Source organism: Lemur catta, chromosome 9 (assembly GCF_020740605.2).
Source record: "Lemur catta isolate mLemCat1 chromosome 9, mLemCat1.pri, whole genome shotgun sequence".
NCBI classification, from domain to species: Eukaryota; Metazoa; Chordata; class Mammalia; order Primates; family Lemuridae; genus Lemur; species Lemur catta.
The window spans coordinates 30,366,419-30,388,827 of record NC_059136.1 but is presented as its reverse complement, the minus strand read 5'-3'; the positions used below and the strand labels follow the sequence as shown (position 1 = coordinate 30,388,827).

Here is a 22,409-nt window from a genome sequence, read left to right as displayed (position 1 = left end):
AATCAACAAACCTGACAAACCAGGGCTTTTTTCCTAACCCCCAGAGCCGATTGTTAAACATTTACCAGTTCACTGGAGACTGGTATTAACTCCCCTTTACAAATGAGAAAAATGCAGCTCAGACAGCTTATGAAACTTGCCAAGAATCACATAACTTGTGACTGGTGGAAATTGGATTCAGACCCAGGGCTGTCTCAGACCTTGTACTTTACTTTGATGAAAATTAGAAGTGAGTTATAATGTTCAGACTGTAAAATTCTCCATACCTTACCACCAACATTACACTTATGATTTTTATTTAAAAAAAATCTGTTGGCTGCCAGCACCTCAGTATGAAATCAAGAAAAAGCACAGTTTTTAGAAACATCTGCTTACTGATTGAGCTTCATGACCAACTCATGTGAGAGCTCTGTCCTAAACCACAGGTGCTATTGCTTATAGTGCTTAGGAAAAATAAATGAGTTCAGCTTCCAGGGTAGTGTTGTAAGGTCACATAAACTAATCTTCAAACATGACAGCTAAGATATTTTAGCTACTGTTTAACCTTAAAAGATTTGTTAATAACCAATGCTATTTGCACACTGGAGGCCTTGACCCTGTGTCTGCCTGTGTACAAAACCTTTGTGTTTATTTATATAGAAGTTACAGTACTTCCTAAATTTTACTTGAAATGTAGTCACATTTTGTTCTCATTATCAAATACCTATACTCTCACTCACGCAGTCATTCAATTAGTCATCAATAAACATTTATAATGATGAATAAAACTTGAGACCAAAGAGTTGGGCAAAATTATTTCTAACATGACTTAGTTAAAATATTTCATGAATCAAATGTTCTCTAAAATATCAATATGACTTTATATCATTTTATTAGTTCTCAACCTCCCAAACCACTAAATGGTCAAGCACAAAGGTGAACTGAAATGAGGACCTACAGATATGAATTTATTGGATTTCATAAGCCAACATTTTTTTACAAAAGCACTTTTAATAAGGAAAACGTCAAATGTTCACAGAAGTAGGGAAAACAATATAAACAAATCTCCATGTACCTACTGCCAAACGTCAACCATCATCAACCCACAGCCAATCATGTTTCATGCCCATCTTGTTTCATGCATACCTCCATCCAAACCTGTCTCTCCAATCCCAGCAATTCCAGGGCATTCCATTTATTCAATTTATTATATATCCTCAGTGGACACTTTACTCATCTACTCTACTCTACACACTGGATTCCACAAGAGCAAGCCGACACTTGTGGTGCTATGCAACCACTTGTATAGTACTTGCCACCACACACTTTATAAATTAAACCATTTAATCTTCCAAAAATCCTATGAGGTAGAATACTACCATTTTCCAGATGAAGGAACTGAAACACAGAGGTTAAGCAACTTGCCCACCATCACACAGTGTGTCAAGCACCAGAAGTGGGATTCAAACCCAGACAATCTGTTTCCATAGGCTGTGCCTTTAGGAACGACACCGCAGCCTTCACACAGGAATTCACAGGCTCAGATGAACACTGAACTGCTTGTGCAGAGCTTCTGTATTAGAATTGTCCCTGCCTTATTTTATCTTAGATCAAGGAATGGATGCTTTCCTTAGAACACCATTCAGGCAGCTGTTCACACCCCTGAACAATATCACAATTTACTCCAAAATCATATTCTAATATGTCTGTAATTTTGAAATGTCAGGTTCCTTTCCTTCTATCTTTTCTTCTTCTTTCCTTTTAACTATTACTAATTGAGGTTACACAAATCTGAGAACTGAGTTTTTCCTAGGGCACATCATTAAAATAACACATTTTAAGGTGTTTTAGCTGGGCACAGCAGCTCATGCCTATAATCCCAGCACTTTGGGAGGCTGAGGCATGAGGATCGCTTGAGGCCAGGAGTACATGACCAGCCTGGGCAATAGTAAGACTCTGTCTCTACAAAAAAATAAAAAAAAACTAGCCGGATATGGTGGCATGTGCCTGTAGTCCCAGCTACTTGGGAGGCTAAGGCAGGAGGATCACTTGAGCCCAAGAGTTAAAGGTTGCAGTGAGCCATGATGATGCCACTGCACTCTAGCCCGGGTGACAAAGTAAAACCCCGCCTCTAAAAAAAAAAGAGAGAGCGCTAGAGAAAGAAATAATAAATAAATAAAGGTATTCTAAATAAGATTATAACTTTCCAAAGAGTGCTTCCACTTTTCTAATTTTATGCTAATTAAATAACTTATGTCAAGTATGTAGTACAGTGCCCAGTAGACCGTTCCCTGTAAATACTAAAGTCTTCATTTACTCCAACAACACATAGAGTAGGTTAGACAGGCACCATCAACCAGATATGAAAGATGAACAGACTAAGATACAAAAAGGTCGTATTTCTTCAGCTGCTCTGTGACATAAATGGCAATAAAATCTAAACCTACTGTCTCCTGAACTTGGGTTCTTTTTCCTGAAGAACAGATCTACTTTTCTTGTGGCAGGGAAGGAAGAGCACCAGAGTGGGCTGGCATAAATAAAGTCTTCTTAGTGGTATGTTGGGTGAAATAAGAGATGTTGACAATTTTTTTAAAAACATGTTTACATAGATACAGAAAGAAAAGCAGTTGGCAGATGACTGCAAGTGTCAGACTTAAGTGGCTGTAGGTGTCCAAGAGCAGCCAGTCCTTACCCTTCTCTAGCGGGGAACCGTCACTGTTTCGGGGATGCAAGGCCCTACTGCAGGGCCCTATTGCAGGGCGGGCTACATACATTTGCATAAATTCTCAAGAGTATCCTCTCACTGCTGTCAAATGCATGTGGAAGATTCTCCACAGGTAGAACCAGAGTTCAGGACATTCTGTATTTAGTTTTTGCTCCCAGTGATTATATCTGTGTGTTCTAACTACCCACAACTAACATTTACATAGTGCTTTAAAGTTTACAAAATGCTTTCACATTACATTTATCCCTTCAATACTATGAGACAGATATTATTAAACCCATTTAAAGAGAAGGAACCTAGTGTTTAAAGGGAGTCGATAGTCTCATTAAGAACTAATAATTTTGGAGAAAATATATGTTTTTTTAAATCAGGTGAAAGAGACAAGAGAGGAGAGGAAAGATTGATTGTAAGGAATTGGCTTATGAAATTACACAATTGTGGGGGCTGAAACTTACAGGGCAGGCCAGCCAGCAAGAGTTGAGGTCACAATCTCAAGTCCAAAATCTGTAGGTCAGGCTAGCAGGCTAGAGATTCAAGCAGAATTTCTGTTAGTCTTGAAGTAGAATTCTTTCTTCTTCAGAAATTATTAGTGTTTTGCTCTTAAAGGCTTCAACTAATTAGATGATGCCCTCCCACATTATGGGGAGAAGGCAACTGTTTGTAAATGTTAATTTCATCTATGAAATACCTTCACAGAAACATCTAGATTAGGATTTGACAGAATAACTGGGCTCCATAGTGTAGGCAAGTCAACACATTAACTATCACAGAAAAGAGAAAGCATTCGATAACATTCAAATTTTATTATTGTTTTTTTAAACCTAAGAGTAATTTTAGTAAACTAGGAATAGAAAGAAATTTCCTTTATCTGGTAAGTATCAAAATAGCGAACACTGAGCATCAGCTATGGCCCAGGCATTATACTGAATGCTTTTCACATATTATCTCATTCAATTTTCACACCAATCTCATAAGGTAGGTAATCAAAAAAAGTTCAGATCATAACTAGTTAGCAATGGAGCCAGATTCAAGTTCAGTTCTGAAGATTTTGCATGGAGGCACTGCAGACAGAGAAGGCAAACTCTTATCTGAAGCAGTTGTCAATTCCTGTAATTGTTGTCCTCTCCAGGTGCAAAGAGTCTGATGGAATCAGCTTGCTAATCACGTGGATGGATGGTCTCCCCAAGGGATGGAGTGAAAGGAAAGGCTCAGCATTGGTCCCTGCTATGGGCAGCTCTGGCAATTGGCAGCAGTGGCAGCAGCTAGATCAGCCTTAGTGAGAGGGAGCCCGTGAACAGTCAGCATTTCTGTCTTCAGGGCTTCTCTGCCAATGGCCCTACTGTAACAGCACTAGGGTAGTGAAGGAAAGAAGCCAGCTATATCTGCAAGAGTCACTCTATCTTCTTGGTTGTTGAGCACTTCTGTGGCCGTGTAAGTCTCCAGTAGACAATAATATTAGACACAGCAATTCTGTCACTTTATATTACATTTACTCTCGTAGGTCCATCTATATGGCTCTTCCCTAGACTTCCAGGTCTCTCTTCTTCTACTCTTGCCTTTTCCAGGCCTGTGACCACCAAACTATTGACCATTGCCTAAGTGACCATATTTATTCATATCTCAAGCCACTTATCTCTCAATATAAGATGAATTGATTTCAAAACAGACAACTGGGAGGATTGTCCTTGACCACTGTCCTTAGAGGCTGTAGCGTGACAGTAGTGCATTTTCAGCTAGCACAAACATATTGAGTCAACCCAGCTGGAGACCTAAAATTTTTTCTCTCTTGGTTGGTTGTGGGAAACTTACACACCTGCCAACCCCATGAGGCCACAGGGGTAATTTGAATGAGAGGTGTTTGTGCAACAGAGGTGGTTGTCATGGGAGCCTGAGCCACCTGTTCAAGCAACTTACTTTTGTTGTCGGGAGCTGTTTGGACCTGTTCCCAAATATCTGATTTTCATTGTAGGAAGAATTGCTGCTGCAACTGCCTAACTCATGACCCAGTAGATATAATACCCAGTGTATAATGACCCACTTTAGTTGCAAAGTCACTTGTTATCCTTTGGCTAGGTACTCAGTTTCTATTATGGCCAAGTAGCAGGCCAGGAGTTGCTTTTCAACTGATGAGCAGGTCTCTTGCTATAAAAAGCATGGCCTTGCTTCACAAACTAGGGATACATAATGCTACTCTGTTTAGTGTGGTTTGCCACACAGCATCTTCATCAGGCACGGATACCATTAGAACCACTGTGTTTCTAACTCACACAGACCAAACGGCAGGGTTATTTGCAATACAGCTTGGCCCTACTACAAAGCCCTCTTTTACTCTAGGGCCTATTCAAAACCAGCGGCCAAGTTACCCAATAAATGGTTAGAGTTTATTGCTAAATATGGTATATGCTATCTCTAAAACCCAATGAGAAACACCAACCAACTGTTGTGCTCTTTCTTTTTTTTTTTTTTTTTTTGAGACAGAGTCTCGCTTTGTTGTTGCCCCAGCTAGAGTGAGTGTTGTGGCGTCAGCCTAGCTCACAGCAACCTCAAACTCCTGGGCTCAAGTGATCCTCCTGCCTCAACCTCCCTGAGTAGCTGGGACTACAGGCGCAAGCCACCACACCCGGATAATTTTTTGTTTCTATTTTTAGTTGACTAATTTTTTTTTTTTCTATTTCTAGTAGAGATGGGGTCTCGCTCTTGCTCAGGCTGGTCTCGAACTCCTGACCTCAAGTGATCCTCCTGCCTCGGCCTCCCAGAGTGCTAGGATTACAGGTGTGAGCCACTGCACCCGGCCCATTGTGCTCTTAGTAGTGGGTGGTACAAGGGACAACAATTTGCCCTTCATCATACAGGAAATGTCTTAGCATGCCCCAGACCACTGGACCTCTTAAAATTTCACTGAGATGGCAGGTCCCTAAGTCTTAATAATGTTTATATCCCACTGTTTGGTAAGCATATTTCTTATTACAGTCAGTATCTGTGGGTTCTGTATCTATGAATTCAACCAACTGCAGATTCTATATTTGTTTCTTTGAAATATTTCAAAATTACTTGAAAAATTTAAAAAATAACAATAAACTTACAAATTTTAAAATCCAATACAACAATTACATAGCATTTACATTATATGAATTATTATAAGTACTCTATAAATTATTTAAAGTATATGGGAGAATATATGTAGTTTATATGCAAACTATGCCATTTTATATAAGGAACTTGAGCATCCTTGGATTTTGGTATCTGTAGAGGTTCTAGACCCAATCCCCTACAGATACTGCGGGATGACTGTAAAGTATCCAAAGAATTTTCTACTTCCTGCAACCTGGTCCTATTAATATGATGTCATCAAAATAATGGAGCAGCGTAACCTGAAGAATTACAGGTGTGGTGGTGCCTGTAGTCCCAGCTCCTCAGTAGGCTGAAGGCAGGAAGATCACTTGAGCCCAGGAGTTTGAGGTTGTAGTGAGCCATGATGACACCACTACACTCTACCTAGGGTGACAGAGACAGAGTCTGTCTAAAAAAAAAATTACAAGCTATAAATGATTAAGCTTAATGAGGAAGACCAAGACAGGCTGAAAGCTAGGCTTCTTGTGCCAAATAGTTAGCCAAGCTGTGAATGCAAAGTAAAGGTTCTTGAAGAAAATTCAGTGTTACTCCAGTGAACACACAAATGTTAAGAAAGTGAAACAGCCGTATTGCTGATATGGGGAAAATTACCGTGGTCTGGATAGAAGATCCAACAAGCCACAATATCCCCTTAAGCCAAAGCCTAATCCAGAGCAAAGCCCTAACTCTCTTTAATTCTACAAAGGCTGAGAGAGGTGAGGAAGCTGCGTAAGAAAAGTTGGAAGCTAACAGTGGTTGGTTCATGACGTTTAAAGAAAGCAGCCATTCCCATCACATGAAAGTGCAAGGTGAAGCAGCAAGTGCTGATGTAGAAGCTGCAGCAGGTTATTCAGAAAATCTAGTTAAGATCATTGATGAAGGTGGCAACAGTAACAACAGATTTTTAATGGAAATGAAACAGCCTTTTATTGGAAAAAGATGCCGTCTAGGACTTTCATAACTAGAAAGTAGAAGTCAAGGCCTGGCTTCAAAGTTTCAAAGGATAGGCTGACTCTTTTGTTAGGGGTTAATGCAGCTGGTGACTTTAAGTTGAAGCCAGTGCTCAGTTAACATTCTGAAATTCCTAGGGCCCTTAAGAATTATGCTAAATCTATTCTGCCTGTGCTCTAGAAATAGAACACCAAAGCCTGGATAACAGCACATCTGTTTACAGCATGGTTTACTAAATATTTTAAGCCCACTGTTGAGATCTACTACTCAGAAAAAAAGATTTCTTTCAAAAGTCTTATTGCTCATTGACAATGCATCTAGTTGCCCAAGAGCTGTGACGGAGATGTATAGATTAATGATGTTTTCGTGCTTGCTAACACAACATCCCTTCTGCAGCCTGTGGGTCAAGGAGCAAATTAGACTTTCAAGTCTTATTTAAAAATACATTTTGTCTAGAATTCTTATAGTTTCATGCCTTAGGTTTAAGTCTGTTATCCACCATGAGTTGATTTTTGTGAGACATGAAAGGTGTGTATCCTGTTTCAGTCTTCTACATATGGATATCCAGTTTTCCCATTTATTGAATAAGGATTCTTTTCCCCAGTGTATGTTTTTGTCTGTTTTGCCAAAGATTAGATGGCTATATGAGAATGGTTTTATATCTGGGTTCTCTGTTCTGTTCCATTGGTCTAAGTCCCTGTTCTTGTGCCAGTACCATGCTACTTTAGTTACTATAGCCTTGTAATATAGTTTGAAGTCTGGTAAATTGATGCCTCCCATTTCGTTCTTTTTGCCTAGGATTGCTTTTGTTACGTGGGGTCTTCTCTGGTTCCATAAGAAACGTAAAATTATTTTTTCTATATCTGTGAAAAATGATGTTGGTATTTTAATAGAGATTGCATTGAATCTGTAGATCACTTTGGGTAGTATAGACATGTTAACAATGTTGATTCTGCTGACCCACGAGCATGGTATGGTTTTCCACCTGTTTACGTCCTCTGTTATTTCCTTCCTCGGTGTTTCATAGTTCTCCCTGTAGAGGTCTTTTACCTCCTTAGTTAAATATATTCCTAGGTACTTTATTTTCTTTGTTGCTATTGTGAAGGGTATTGAGACTTAGATTTGGTTCTCAGTTTTACTGTTATTGGCATATATGAATGTCTCTGATTTGTGTGTATTGATTAGACATTGGCCTAGGCAAAGAATTTATGAAGAAGACCCCAAAGGCAATCACAGCAAAAACAAAAATAAATAAATGGGACCTGATCAAATTAAAAAGCTTCTGAATAGCCAAAGAAACTATCACAAGAGCAAACAGACAACCTACAGAATGGGAGAAAATATTCGCATGCTACACATCTGACAAAGGGCTGATAACTAGAATCTATTTAGAACTCAGGAAAATCAGCAAGAAAAAAATCAAACAACCCTATCAAAAAGTGGGCAAAGGACATGAACAGAAACTTTTCGAAAGAAGACAGAATAATGGCCAAAAAACATGAAAAAATGCTCAACATCTCTAATCATTAGGGAAATGCAAATCAAAACAATGAGATACCACTTATCCCCAGTAAGAATGGCATTTATCAAAAAGTCCCCAAACAATAAATGTTGGCATGGATGCAGAGAGACAGAAACACTCATACACTGCTGGTGGGACCGCAAACTAGTACAACCTCTGTGGAAAGCAGTAGGGATATACCTCAAAGAGATATAAGTAGATCTACCATTTGATCCAGCAATCTCATTACTGGGCATCTACCCAAAAGAGCAAAAGACATTCTATAAAAAAAACATCTGCACACGGATGTTTATAGCAGCACAATCCACAATTGCAAAGATGTGGAAATAACCCAAGTGCCCATCAATACATGAGTGGATTAATAAAATGTGGTATATGTATACCATGGAGTACTATTTAGCTACAAGAAACAATGGTGATATAGCACCTCTTGTATTATCCTTGATAGAGCTGGAACCCATTCTACTAAGTGAAGTATCCCAAGAATGGAAAAATAAGCACCACATTTACTCACCATCAAATTGGTTTTAACTGATCAACACCTAAGTGCACATACAGTGATAACACTCATTGGGTGTCAGGCAGATGGGAGGGGGGAAGAGGGGATGTGTATACATACATAATGAGTGTGATGCGCACCATCTGGGGGATGGACACACTGGAAGCTCTGACTGGGGGGGGGGGACAAGGGCAATATATGTAACCTAAACATTTGTACCCCCACAATCTCCTGAAATAAAAAAAATACATTTTGTAAGGCTATAGCTGCCATAGATAGTAATTCCTCTGATGGATTTAGGGAAAGTAAATTGAAAACCTTCTAGAAAGGATTCACCATCCAAGATGCCATTAAAAACATTCACAATTCATGGAAGGAGGTCAAACTATCAGCATTAATATGAATGTGGAAGATCTTAGTTGGCAATTCCTCACTATCTTATTAACTATTTTTTGCTTTAAAAAATATTTTTACATTTGGTCCAGATTTTTTGGTTGTCTTCTGTGGGAAGATTGGTCCAAATTATTGAGTCTTCCATTACCAGAAAGAGAAAATCCCACTATTATTATTTCCTTCCAGAGCCCATAATGATAGATTCTGAAAGGAATTCATGATAAAATTATTTGATAGACTAAAGCACTGTTCTTTATATGAATAAAGGTATAATAACTATACCTCAAATTATACATGTTTAATATTAAGAGCAATAAAAATAAGTGAAAGGATTAATAGCCTGGAAGAAAGAAGATGCTGGATTTTAGACCTTGTTACTGCCCTCTTTGTCATCATGATAAAATAGCCAAAGCCATAACACTTGAACAAAGCATTATAGTAAATGCTGTTTCCACCTCTCAATTGGCTACCTCTAGGTCCTTTTACATAGAAACAGAAGTTCCTCTGCCCACATATCATCTGACTTAGTAATATGATGAACAATTTTATGTGGTATTATACTACTGATTTTATAGATAAAGAAAATGAGGCTTAAAGAAGTAGACTGCTCTAATTCCAGCTTCTATGATCCAAATCCAATGTTCCAATGCATTCTGCCATTTTACTTGCTCACTTTGGGCAAATCATTTCTCTCAGCTCAGTTTTCTTAAAGTAAAATGAGATAAGAAAACAATTTCTATAGTTCCCCCTCCTGCTCTGGTATCTTTTGGAAAATAGCCAGACCTGCTTACCTGATGGAGTTTTGTAACAATTATGTAAGAAGTCACGGGGAGGCCGAGCATGGTGGCTCACACCTGTAATCCTAGCACTTTGGGAGGCCAAGGTGGGAGGATTCAATCACTTGAGGCCAGGAGTTTGAGACCAGCCTGAGCAAGATACCATCTCTACAAAAATTAGAAAAAAAATTAGCCGGGTGTGGTGGCATGTGCCTGTTGTCCCAGCTCAAAAGGAGGCTACAGCAGGAGGATCCCTTGAGCCAAGGAGTTAGAGGTTGCAGTGAGCTATGATGATGCCACCGCACTCTAGCCAGGGCAACAGAACAGGAACCTATCTCCAAAAAAAAAAAAAAAGAAAAAGTCATAGGGGAAAAAGTAGGCTAGAAGCTCCCTTTTAATGGGTAGGCTTCTAAGCCTTCTTTCTCTTCTGTGCTGAAGACCATACTCATATTATTTAGAATATGAATAATGATGATTTAACCATTTGCATGTGTTTCCCCACACCCAATCTTTCATGATTCAGAGTGGTATCTGCACATGCAGATAATTACAGTGGGATATGTAGAGGCTTATGAATATCTAATAAATTTCATGCCTTAGAAGAATAAGCTTTACTCAAGATAAGAGAAGAAATAAATGGAGCTCTGGAGAGTGAATTTCTCTCCCATCCTTAGAGAAAAAACTCACATGTTCTCACTTGAGGATATAGTGGAAAGAGTATTTGAAATTAGGAATTCTGGGTTTAGATAAAAGCCCCTTGTTATTAATTAGCTATGTGACTTTGGGTAAGTCACAAACCTATCTGGATTTTAATTTCTCCTTTGTAAAATGAGGATGAACTAAGAAGTTGCAAATTTTTTGAATAGCAAATTCTTAAATTTCTATTCAAATGAAAATTATCATCGTTTAATAACATCAATTTGGGTACTGAATATATTAGTGATGGGGGATCATCGGAGAATGGAGGTTCGCTCAGCTTCTCCAAAGGGGAATGAAAGCTGGAGGGGAGGAAATTAGCATCTTAGGGCACTTCTCTTGGCTTCCTATAATGTACTTGTCTCTGTTAACAAGGTGTCTTACTGCGTGGTCATTGGAACACATAACATAGTGGAAAGAATAGAGTCTTAAGTCAGATGCAGCTGGTCCAACTCTTATGTGTGCCACAGAAAGTTGCCTAACCTCTCCAAGACTGTTTCTTTGTCTATAAAATGGAGATAGCCTTTTAGGGTGATTGTGAAGGTTTCCTGACATACCAGATGAAAAAGTGCCTAACCATGATTTGGACACAGTAAATGCTTAGTAAGTTCAAATTTCATTCTTTCTCTCATCTAGAGGAATTCCTGCCCTTACGAATTTAATTCTGTCAACCTTTGATTAAGAGTTCATTGAGACCCTTCAATGAAATTACATACAGAAAGGGAAAACCTAAATAGAAAATCTCCATAGAACTTTTTGTTTTATAACTTTTTGTTTTATGACAATAATCTGGGAGCAGTAATGTGCCAATTAGTCTATAAGGAAGTTTAAATATTATCTATTTTCAAAACAGTGTTACAATAAATTAATGTATATTAAGTAGTACAGCTTCCAATTCATTCTATTCCACATTTCTTCAACTCTCACCATCTTCTAGCACTCAAACATAAAACACTCTTCCTCCCAACGAGGTGTTTTGCTGTTTAAAAGAAAAAACATCAAGTAAAACAAATATCATTGCTCTTCTTTCAGCTTTCAAATTACCCCCATTTAACCCCAGAAGAACAATCCAGAGATGCATCCTCTCACTGAAATTTCAGGTTGAATGTTTCTATAACTTCCCAGCTGAACTGTCATTTGTAAGCCTTTTAAAAATTAATTATTAAAATCATTTCCATTAGTCTTTTGTTTGGCCTTCATGCAACCATTTTTCTTTTGCTGTTTAACAAGTGAAAACCACCAGCATTAGCTATAGATACATGGCTCCAGATATGAGAAGGCATATGACTCACGCTGGACTGTTCCCTAGGGCTAACTCAGTGATGGCTGCATTCTGGGAAGTGTGTTAGGTCCACTCTTAGGCCACAGGCAAACTCCAAACCCACTGGCCATATGAAGTGAATCCTCTTCTTTGTCACTTTCTTCTATTTCCCTTCTCAGATCAAGGTACCGGGACACTTCACTCACTTGGCCAACTGGAAAATTCCTTCACCTGTTCATCCTTCTATCCACCCAGCGGTAATGATTACCAACCACGTGCCTGATGCTGGAAGTAGAATATCAAATAATAATTTTTTTCAAAAAGAGCATAATCGCAGCGTGGGAGAGTCAGAAAAATAACTATTATAGTGTAGTAACATCTATGATAAGAGGAATGAAATGAATGCATGGGAAGCACAAAGGTATCAGGGCAGATGTCTAGGAAAAGGTAATATCAAGGACAATTGAATGCTATCAAAATAAAGTGAGAGGACAGTGGAGCCTTCATGATGAGAAAACAGCATATGCAAAGGTACAGGACCACAGAAGAGGACACTATGGGGAACTAAAGTGTTTAAGAATGGCTAGATTGAAGAATTTGTTCAGGCTAGTAGCCAGAGATGAGAATAACAAAGGAGGTGGGCTTAAAGTAGTGGTCTTCAAACTGTGTACTTCAGATGCTACAAGGGGTCATTGCAGAAGCATCAGAGCAGGTGGGTTCACATTATATGCTTTACATACTAGGCTTTAGTGAACAATTTCTTGCTAAAGAATAGGTTCTACTATAAAAAGAATTTGAAACTACTGGCCTAGATAATTGTGCTGAGCTAAGGAGTTTGCACCTAATACTCAAATCAAAGTTCAATAGATGGAGTGATAAAGACAGTGCCTTGTTTTGCCTCATTTCCCACAGGACAGTAAAGTCTCAATACGAGGAAGAGAATGAGTTTGAAAAATAACGTAATTAACAATTTAGATTGTGAAAAAACTGTGTCTTACTTTAACAATAAAAACTACATGAAGCAAAACTGGCTGGTGGAAAATGGGGTAAAATGGTGCACAACTGCCAAACAGGTAAACCACAGTGTGGGACACCGTGAAGACGCAGAAATGTACTTATTTGGTAGCTCATATACTCTCCTGACTGGTACAGAGCAGACAGTATGCACTTAGCAGGAATTCACCTCTATACTTTTGTGTTATTAAAACTGTGAAAATCAGACAGTGACAACACTTATGCATTATGAGTACCTTAGGTCCAAAGGGAAGTTTTCCTTGGCTCCAGTTTCCTTTTATCTGGAAAGTCTGGCTATGAGAATGATTTAGTTCTCCAAAAATCATTGCCAAAAGAAGAAAAAAATATAAAGACCTGTTTTATGAATCTTTTAAAGTTAGAAAAAAAGCCTTTAAAACCATTATGAGAGCACATGCTATGATAAACTCCCCAATATAATCTTGTATGGTAGTAATGATGTCAGTGTTGTTTGAAAATCTGTCATCTACATCAATCTTTGTATTTTTAAAGTATTTTTATATTGATCATTTTATACCCACAACCCAAAAGGTAGACAAATGTGGTGACTGAGGCTTGATACACTCACTCATATAGATGCATACAATCAGGAATCACCTTAAGGGAAAAGGTACAGAATCCAGGCCTACTGAAATCTACCCCAGTGTTTCAAAACCCCAAACCCCATCTACCTCATCCCAATCTAGTACTCTAAAGGGGATTTAAAAAATAGTTAACAACCAAAAAATCTTTAAAGAGTTACCTGATGTGGTATGTTTACAAAATTATGGATGCTACCTTATGGGCTTTGCCCAGACCTTGCAGTTGGGCCTGTTCTTGAGTTATGGAAATGAGCAGAATCTTCTCTCACCTCCAAGTTTCTTCAATTCTCCATGCTTAGTGACTCCCCCAATTACCCACCCCTATTTCTTGTCCTGAGACCAAACAGTTGTCAGCGGTAGCACAGCCAGTGTGAATGTCCTCATCTTCCAGGACACACACACTGGCTCAGCTGGGCAGGTAACCCAGTGAATGGTTACTATAGCTACCATTCTCCCTGGCTAACAATGTTCATTCTTCTTTACCTGCCAAATTCCAGCTATCCTCAGAGCCTCCTGCAAGTCCTGCCTGTTGCAGGAAGCCTCCCTAGCCCCTCCCGTCCAAGCAAATGTTTTCTTTCCTTATCTCCTATAATAGTTGTTTCTTTTTACTGGACTATTTAACACTTGGATCCTAGTTTTCTTTTTTGTTGGTTTTGTGAAGCACATACTTTGAAGCCAGAGATGTCAGTTCAGGAAACTTATTAAATTTCAAGTTATTTAAGTCCTCCAAGTCTCAATTTTCACATGAGAAACAAGGATAACACTTTTTCAGGCAAATGTGAGGACAAAGCTGGGTATGGTGCATGCCTGTAGTCCCAGGTACTCATGAGGCTGAGGTGGGAGGATTGCTTGAGGCCAGGAGTTCAGGCTGTAGTTTGCTAAGATCACAGTATGAATAGCCACTGCACTCCAGCCTGGGCAACATAGTGAGATTATGTCTCTATTAAAAAAAAAAGTGAGGATAATTAAATTAATATAAGTACTTAGCATTCTTCCACCTAATACATAGTAGGTGCTCAATAAATGTCAAATTGGAAAAAAGGGTAGGACCTATGTCTTATTATTCTCTCATCCCTTATATAACCTAGTATGGGCTACAGAGAAAGAGCTAGATGAATATTAGTTGCTTTTCCTTTATAGTTGACATAGTTCACCTCTGGTCTCAGGAAACCAAAGAGAGTATGTGTTTTTTCCCTTCACAATTATAATTAGCCCACATGAGTGTCATCACAGTCAGGGTGATAGTAATACTTTTTATAAGACTCATTTACATAGTATTTTAACAGTTTTAAAGGTGGGGTTGTTCTTTTTTTTTTTTTTTTTTTGGACGTTGATTGTCTCATTTGATTTTCTTAGCAACTCCCAAAATGCAGGTAGGGAGGTATCATTAAGCTTTATGTACCTGAACATGGCATGGAATATTGCTCCATTTATTGTCATCTACTTATACAAAATTCTTGCACATATTTGTTAGGCATCCTTTAGTTTTTATTGTGAATGAAATTCTTTTAAATAATATACTTTCAAATAGACTGTTTTAAGTGAAAAACACTACAGATTCTCGCATATTGGTCTTTTATCCAAAACTCCTCAACTCTCAGTTAGTTATATTACTTTGTAGTTTGCCTTGGGCTTTCAAACAATTATCTTGGCCACTAGCAATAATTGTTTCTCCCTTTTCAATCCTCATACCTATTATTTCTTCTTCTAGTCTCATTGCACCAGCCAGTATCTCCAGTGCAACATGGAACAATTGTACAATAGCCTATTTTTGTCCTATTGCTGACTTTAAGGAACATCTCTGAAGTTGTACCATTAACTTGTAATGTTAACCATGGGTTTTTGATAAATTGCCATTTACCATATTAAAGAAGTCCCTGTCCATCTATTAAGAAGATGTTTCATTTGATTTTTGCAATCATAAATGAGTGTGACTTGCATTTCATTGATTTCCCACTCCGCCCCCCCCCCCCCCAACATCCACACTCATTGAGATAATATGGCTTTTCCCTGAAATCTATTACTGTGGCATACTACGTAAGACATTTTTCCAATGTTAAGTCACTTGCCCACTCTGGCAATAAACCTTTCTTGGTCACAATGAATATGGGTGTTTTAACTGGTGAATTTGAAATGCTAATACTTAGGCTATTTCAGTCATGTTCATAAAAAGAGACTGGCCTACAATTTATTTTTCCCCTCACACATCCTATTTGATTTTAGTATCAAAGTTGAGCTTTCCTTTTTTACCATTCTCTAGAATAGTACTTATAAACATAATTTGTTTCTTGAAGGTTTGACAAGCCACATTATAAACCATCCAGAGCTGGTAGATTACTTGGAATTAATTTTTAAAACCACATTTAAATTTACTTAATGATACATATTTGGCAACACACATTTAAAAATACTTACCTAAAATTCCAAATTTATCCATATAAATTCACAATAGCTGTGTAATTCACAGCATTTTATTTTTTCATATTTTATTTCTTTCCTGATATCACGTTGCCTTTTTTATTATCAGTTTTGCCAGGAGAATGGTAACCTCTATCCAGATTCAATCACCACAGATTAGTTTTAAATTTTCCTTTATGTTTTATGTCCTTCAAATGGTTGCCTACCCTAACTTATAGAGATAATTCAATTTCCTCTTTCACATTTAGACCATATCCATATGGAATAGATTTTTCTGTATGTATGGTGTGAAGGTGGGGGTCTAGATAATTTTTCCCCCAATATAGCTATCCAACTGACTGAACCATTGCAATAGTATCCCTTTCTCATAAATCAGATAACCTTTATGTGTGGATCTGTGGTAAGCTCTCTATTCTGTTACTTTGGTCAATTTGTTTATCCTTATCTTATGCCAACCAACACTATGGTCTTAATTACAACTCCAGTTTTATAATCACAAGTCTTTATGCCTATTGGTGAGTTTTTCCATTTTATTGTTTACCTGGGATTTTTTTGTTTTCTTTTTGAAGTGGAGTCTTGCTCTATCACCAGGGCTAGAGTGCTGTGGTGTCAGCCTTGCTCACAGCAATCTCAAACTCCTGGGCTCAAGTGATTCTCCTGCTTCAGTCTCCCTGAGTAGCTAGGATTACAGGTGTGCACCAACACGCCCGGCTAATTTTTCTATTTTTAGTAGAGATGGGGCCTGGCTATTACTCAGGCTGGTCTTGAACTCCTGACCTCAAGCCATCCTCCCGCCTAGGCCTCCCAGAGTGCTAGCATTACAGGTGTGAGCCACAGAGCCCAGCCTACCTGGGGTATTCTTGATCCTTTGCATTTCTACCAGCTTGTTAATTTCTCCAGCATACTACTGTTGGGTTTTGAAAGTATCATATTGAAGTTACAGATCAATTTACAAAATTTCCTTCCAAGTCATGAACACAGTATAGCCATACACTTATTTAGATCTTTTAAAATTTCTTAATTTTCTTTTAAAAATTTTCTAGGTATTTGGTATTTTATGCTAGTGTAAATGGCATTTTATCAATTTCAATTTTTGTGATACACAGAAATGCAATTTTTGTATATTGACTTTGCATTTGGTGATCTTGACAAGTTCATTATTTTACCTATAGGTTCTTTTGAATTTTCTATGCACATAACCAGTTGTCTATAAATAGTATTATTTTCTCCTTCCTAAACACTATACCTTTTTATTTCAGGCCTTATTTTACTGGCTATCTCAAATATGTTAAACAGTATAAGTTATTATTAGACTTCAAAGAATCCACCTTTTGACTTTGTTGGCTTTCTCTATTGATTTCACTGATTTTTAGACTTTTAATATTTCCTTTTTTCTAGGTTCTGGAAAATAAGTTTAGACCATGGATTTTCAGCCTTGCTCCTTGTTTAATATATACACTTAAGGATATAAATTTTCCTCTACGCATTGCTTTAGCCACAACTCCAGTTTTAGTACATCATATCGTCAGTATTACTCACTTCAAAATATTTTAAAATTTGTTTTAGTCTTTGACCCAGGGACTATTACATATTACATAATTCCAAAGCGGTTGGGGGTTTCTCTAATAAGCTTTTTGTTACTGATTTCTAGCTTAATTCCACTGTTAGAGAATATAAGATGAATGCTTTTGATCTTCTGAAATTTTGCTTTATGACTCATCATAGGGTCAACTTTGGTAAATGATTTAAAAGAAATGTGGTTTTTTTTAAATTAAGTGTTCTATGTATGTAAATTAGTTGGAATTCAGATTACCTGCATCTGATTTTGGGGGGTGGGTTCTATTATTCTATCGGCTATTGAAAAAGCTGTGTCAGTCTTACTGTGGTTAGAGATTTACCTATTTCTCCTATGTCATTTTTGCTTTATATACTTTAAATGTTTTCAGCACATACCAATTTAGGATATGTTTTGGTGGATTAATTCCTTTATTATAAAATGTCCCTCTTTACCTATAGTAATGCTTGCCTTAATTCTCTTTGCCTGATACTATCATTACAGATTTTGTTTTGTTGTTTGCATAATGTATTTTTCCCATGTGTTTACTTTCAATCTTTTTGTGTGTGTCCTTGTATTTAAAATGTGTCTCTTGTAAGAAGTATAGCAGGGTATTTTTCAGCCTGATAATTTTTCAACTTTAATTCAAGTAACAAGTTATTTAGTGTTTGGGTTTATATCTCACAATTTTAAATTTGACCCATTTTGTATTCCCTTTTCTATTCTTGCCTTCTTTTATATACTTTTACCTCTATTAAACTGTTATACACTCTTTATTCTAGTGCTTAACTTAGAAGTTATAACATGCACCCTTGATTTTATAGTCTAATGAAAGTACTAATTTTACGACTTACCCAATGCCAGAGCTTGAGAGCACAAATTCTATTTATTCTTCTTTTGCCTTTTGCTATTGTATGGTACATTTTAATTCCATAGATATTTTTAAACCCGCATTTAATACAGCCAATATTCATTCTAATTTACCTTATGTATTTACCATTTCCATTGCTCACTTATTCCTGTATTTCTGGATTTCATCTGGAATCATTTTGCTTCTGCCGGAAGAATTCTCTTCAACATTTCTTTCAGTATATGCCTACTACAGATTCTCATTTTCCCCTTAGAAGTCTTTAATTTGTCATCACTTTTGGCCCTTGCCCCTTCTTCCTTATCTAGAATGTTAGCATGACTGGAGTATGAACACTATAGCAACCATTTTTTTTTTTTTTTTTAATCTTGAGGACAGAAGCCACATGGTAAAGATAGTGCATCATAAATAGAAAAAGCCTAGGGTCCCACTGACCTTGTGTAGTTACTTTCCTGGATGGCATACATCTGAAAGAAAAGCAAAATCTTAACACTTTAAGGCACTGTTACTTTGGTTCTCTGTTTCCAGAGGGAAATATCTGTCCTGATATTATTGATCAATTCCAGAAACTTCTTAGCCATTTATTGCTTCCAATATGGCTAAGATATTTGTAATTTACATGTAAATACTCCAGCACATACAGCTTGGTACATGTAATTTACGTAAAGTCATCACTTAGGTCCTGCTACCATTCTGATCAAGAAAAAATAGTCCAGGATGATGAACTAGCATTCTAATCAGAGAATTCACATTCCAGTAGAAACATTCTAGGTATTGTATTTTGATCAACATTCAATGTTTTAACTTATATACTAAATGTCAAATTTTTATTGAAATTAGTAGCCTGTTAACTAGAATAATTTTTAAAACGAACCTCTAATGGTGAAATTAAGTTTTCTGATGGGCTAATAGTAATGTGTCCCACCCTTGCAAGAACAGATCATAAGAATCCAGCTTGGCTTATATCCCTTACCCTTTGGGATGATGCCTTAGTATAATACCATAAAAGGTTCTAATCTAGCCATCAACACAGGTTTTGTTAAAGATAATAGAATCCTCTTCCCAAAGAACTTTTCAGGCAGGGTGGTGGTTAGAACACCTCAATGGGCTGCGAACAACTTCCTTGAGCCTGTGGAACATGCTATGTTTTCTTGCTTATTTAATAGCTGTCCTTAGAAGTTGGTATGAAATTGTTTTCATTACAACCGAGCTGTCAGGAGGTGATTTGGAGGCAGGCTTGTGTATGTGTGGAGGCAGCTCTGCCTCCCACCCCTCAAAAACTTAAGTGGGTACCATTTATTTACCAAGAGTTGGACATGAATACACATTAGGTCAGTTCACAACTGCCTAACCCCTTCTATTTTCTCCTTAAACTCCTAAAATATACATGTACATTGGAGTTTCCATGAGGTACTCTTTCATTTTTCTACCTCTTTTGTGCTGCATTCTAGCTTATTCCTTCTGCTGTTTTAAAATTTGTCATTGTAGTTTCAGCTCCTGAGTTTACTACTCTGGCTTTGTTTTCCCTTCATTTCTGGCAGCTGGGATTTCTTTTCTTTTGCAGTTAGCTGTATTGCTATTTTTTATCTGACAGCTGTATGCATTCGGAGTTATGGGATGGTGGTGTTGGATGATTTACATTAGTTCAGTCTGCCATGTCACCAAGATTCCTGGAAATTAACTCCACTATCTCCAGACATGTCACAACAAAATAAGTCATCTATATTGAAATTCTTCACTCATTTAGGAAATCCTCTAATCTATGACAAATGGTTACTTGAACCCATGAAAAAGTCTAATTGTTAGACAGTACAATCGTCAAAATCAAACTTTGTTTTCAGAGTGACAAGGTGTCCAGCAAGAGAATTAATGTTTCTCAGCATACCTTGCAGCTAGTGGACAACCATGTGACACAGCTGTGGCAAATTAAGCTGGAAGTTTCTGAAAAAGCTTTGTCTTTGTGACAGAGGCAGCAAGACTTCTGGTTTTCCCTTACCAGTTCCTGTAGTCTATATCAAGGATGTAAAGATGGCAATACCCAAACTCAACTTGAGAACTCTACATGAGAGTTAAATAATAATTATAATACACCCCTATCCTGTTAAGGCTACTGTTTGGGGGTTTTCTGTTACATGGTTGCCTAATGAAAACACTAGCTGATGCCCTTTGTAAAGCAGATCAAATGAAGAAACACAAAACTGAGAATTGGAAGATAATGTTTATTTAGCAAAAAGTATGAAGTCAGTAAGAACAGGGAGAGAAATTAGAAGTGGGGAATTTTGAGGTTTAAAACATGCTAACTGGGAAATGATTTGGACAAAACTCTCATAGGTAATGAAGATTCATATGCCATAACCAAGAGACAAAAAAGCACCTATCAACCAACCAATTTGTATTAGCAGTGAGAAGAATTTTCTCTAACCTTAAATGCAATCAGTGAAGACCTATATGGTTCTAATGTTTTCAGTGTGTATCTCAGGTATCAGTAATTTAACTTTCAGAGAGTAGTATGAAGTAGAGAACTGCCAATTGTGTTCAGAAAATATTAGCCTTTAATTATGCATCTTGTCAGGTATGCCTTTGAACTTTGTTACTCTTCCCTACCACATTAGCATGATGGAAATGAAATTACTTGGTCACTATTTAACATTTTAGTTTTGTTTTTCAACAACTAACCAAGGGTATCAACTAATTTAAACAACAAAATTTCTGGCAGTAAACAACTATGCATGTGGTTAAAAAAAGATTGACTTTTCTCAAACTTAAAAGTGTATAACATTAACTGAAACTCCATCCAAGAAATATTTGTGTGTCTTCTATTTACCAGGCGCAGTGCTAGTATTGTATATTATTTTATATCAATCACAACAACCCATGAAATAGAAATGATCCTCACTTTGTGGAGTCAGAGATAATACAGCTTGATTATTGTCATATGGCTATAAAGTAGCAGGGCCATAATATGAACCCAGTGCTTTTAATTCCATGTTCAATACTTTTTTATAGTGCCATGATGTTGCCTTTATATAATTTCTGATCACAGTACTTCTATTCATAGTTATGGACAGTTTTCTCCACTTGGCAATCATATTATTATTTTATTTTCTTAACATAAGGAAAAAAGTGTGAAGAAGGAAAAGTGAAAAATTGATCTAATCCTTAAAGGGATTACAATGGTAATGAAACAGGTATTTAAGAAAAAAAGTGGTTTGAGAACAAGGCCAGAATTTTTAGAACACTCCTAATGTGTTCAGGATTTGCTTCCGGATCATCTTCCATTGAGAAGGGGGAGAGGACCTCACTTAAAAATAAGAAAATTTATTCCTTCAGCCAATATTTATTATGCCAGGCAGTGAAGTTATACAGATGAACAAACTCATCTCAAGGGGCTCATAATTTAAGAAGGGAAGTAGACATGTAGATAAATTAGTGATAAATTTAGCACTAATGATAGCAATTCAGCACAACTGAGTACAGGACACATTTATGGCACAAAGAGATTAACTTTACCTAGGAGGTCCAAGATTAACATACTATCTAGACTTGACGTTTGAACTGAGTTTTGAAGAATGGGAAAATATCCCAAGTGCTTAGTATGTGCCAGGTAGTGTGCTAAGTGATCTCTCTGGATTATCTAATCAAATCTTCATTACAATTTAAGAGACAGGTACTCCCATTTTACAAATGAGTCCAGGTGGTTTTACCTAGAACTCATTCAACTAAATATTGTGCTCTACTGAGACACACACACACACACACACACACGTGCACGCCTGCACAAAATAACTGGATGAAGTCACAGAGGAAAAGAATTTATAAGACTTAACATTCTCATTTACATATGAAGAATATGAGGTCAGAATGTGTAAGGAATTACCCAAAGGTCACACAGTAAAGACAGAGATACCTCATTTATTAGTCAATCTCATTTAGCCTGTATGTTGCATGATCACTTTTTCCTGAAAATATTCTCTTCTTGCTTTTGCCTTTAACTCCTTCAAACAATCCATTAGCACTGAGAGCAATCTCAAATCACATGTCA

General features: G+C 37.2%; 1 protein-coding gene across 6 annotated transcripts in view; it reads right to left on the bottom strand.

Annotated features, from left to right (window-relative positions):
- The window catches only part of ZFAT (zinc finger and AT-hook domain containing), a 296,047-nt gene that overhangs the window by 236,508 nt on the left and 37,130 nt on the right, over positions 1-22,409 (bottom strand). Inside the window, exon 1 of one of the 6 annotated variants that reach the window (XM_045561496.1) lies at positions 9,972-10,086. The exons of the other annotated variants lie outside the window; for them this stretch is intronic. The gene's annotated coding sequence lies outside the window, so the exon portion shown is untranslated. Of the gene's footprint in view, positions 1-9,971; positions 10,087-22,409 lie in introns of those variants that run through there. 6 annotated transcript variants of the gene reach the window in all.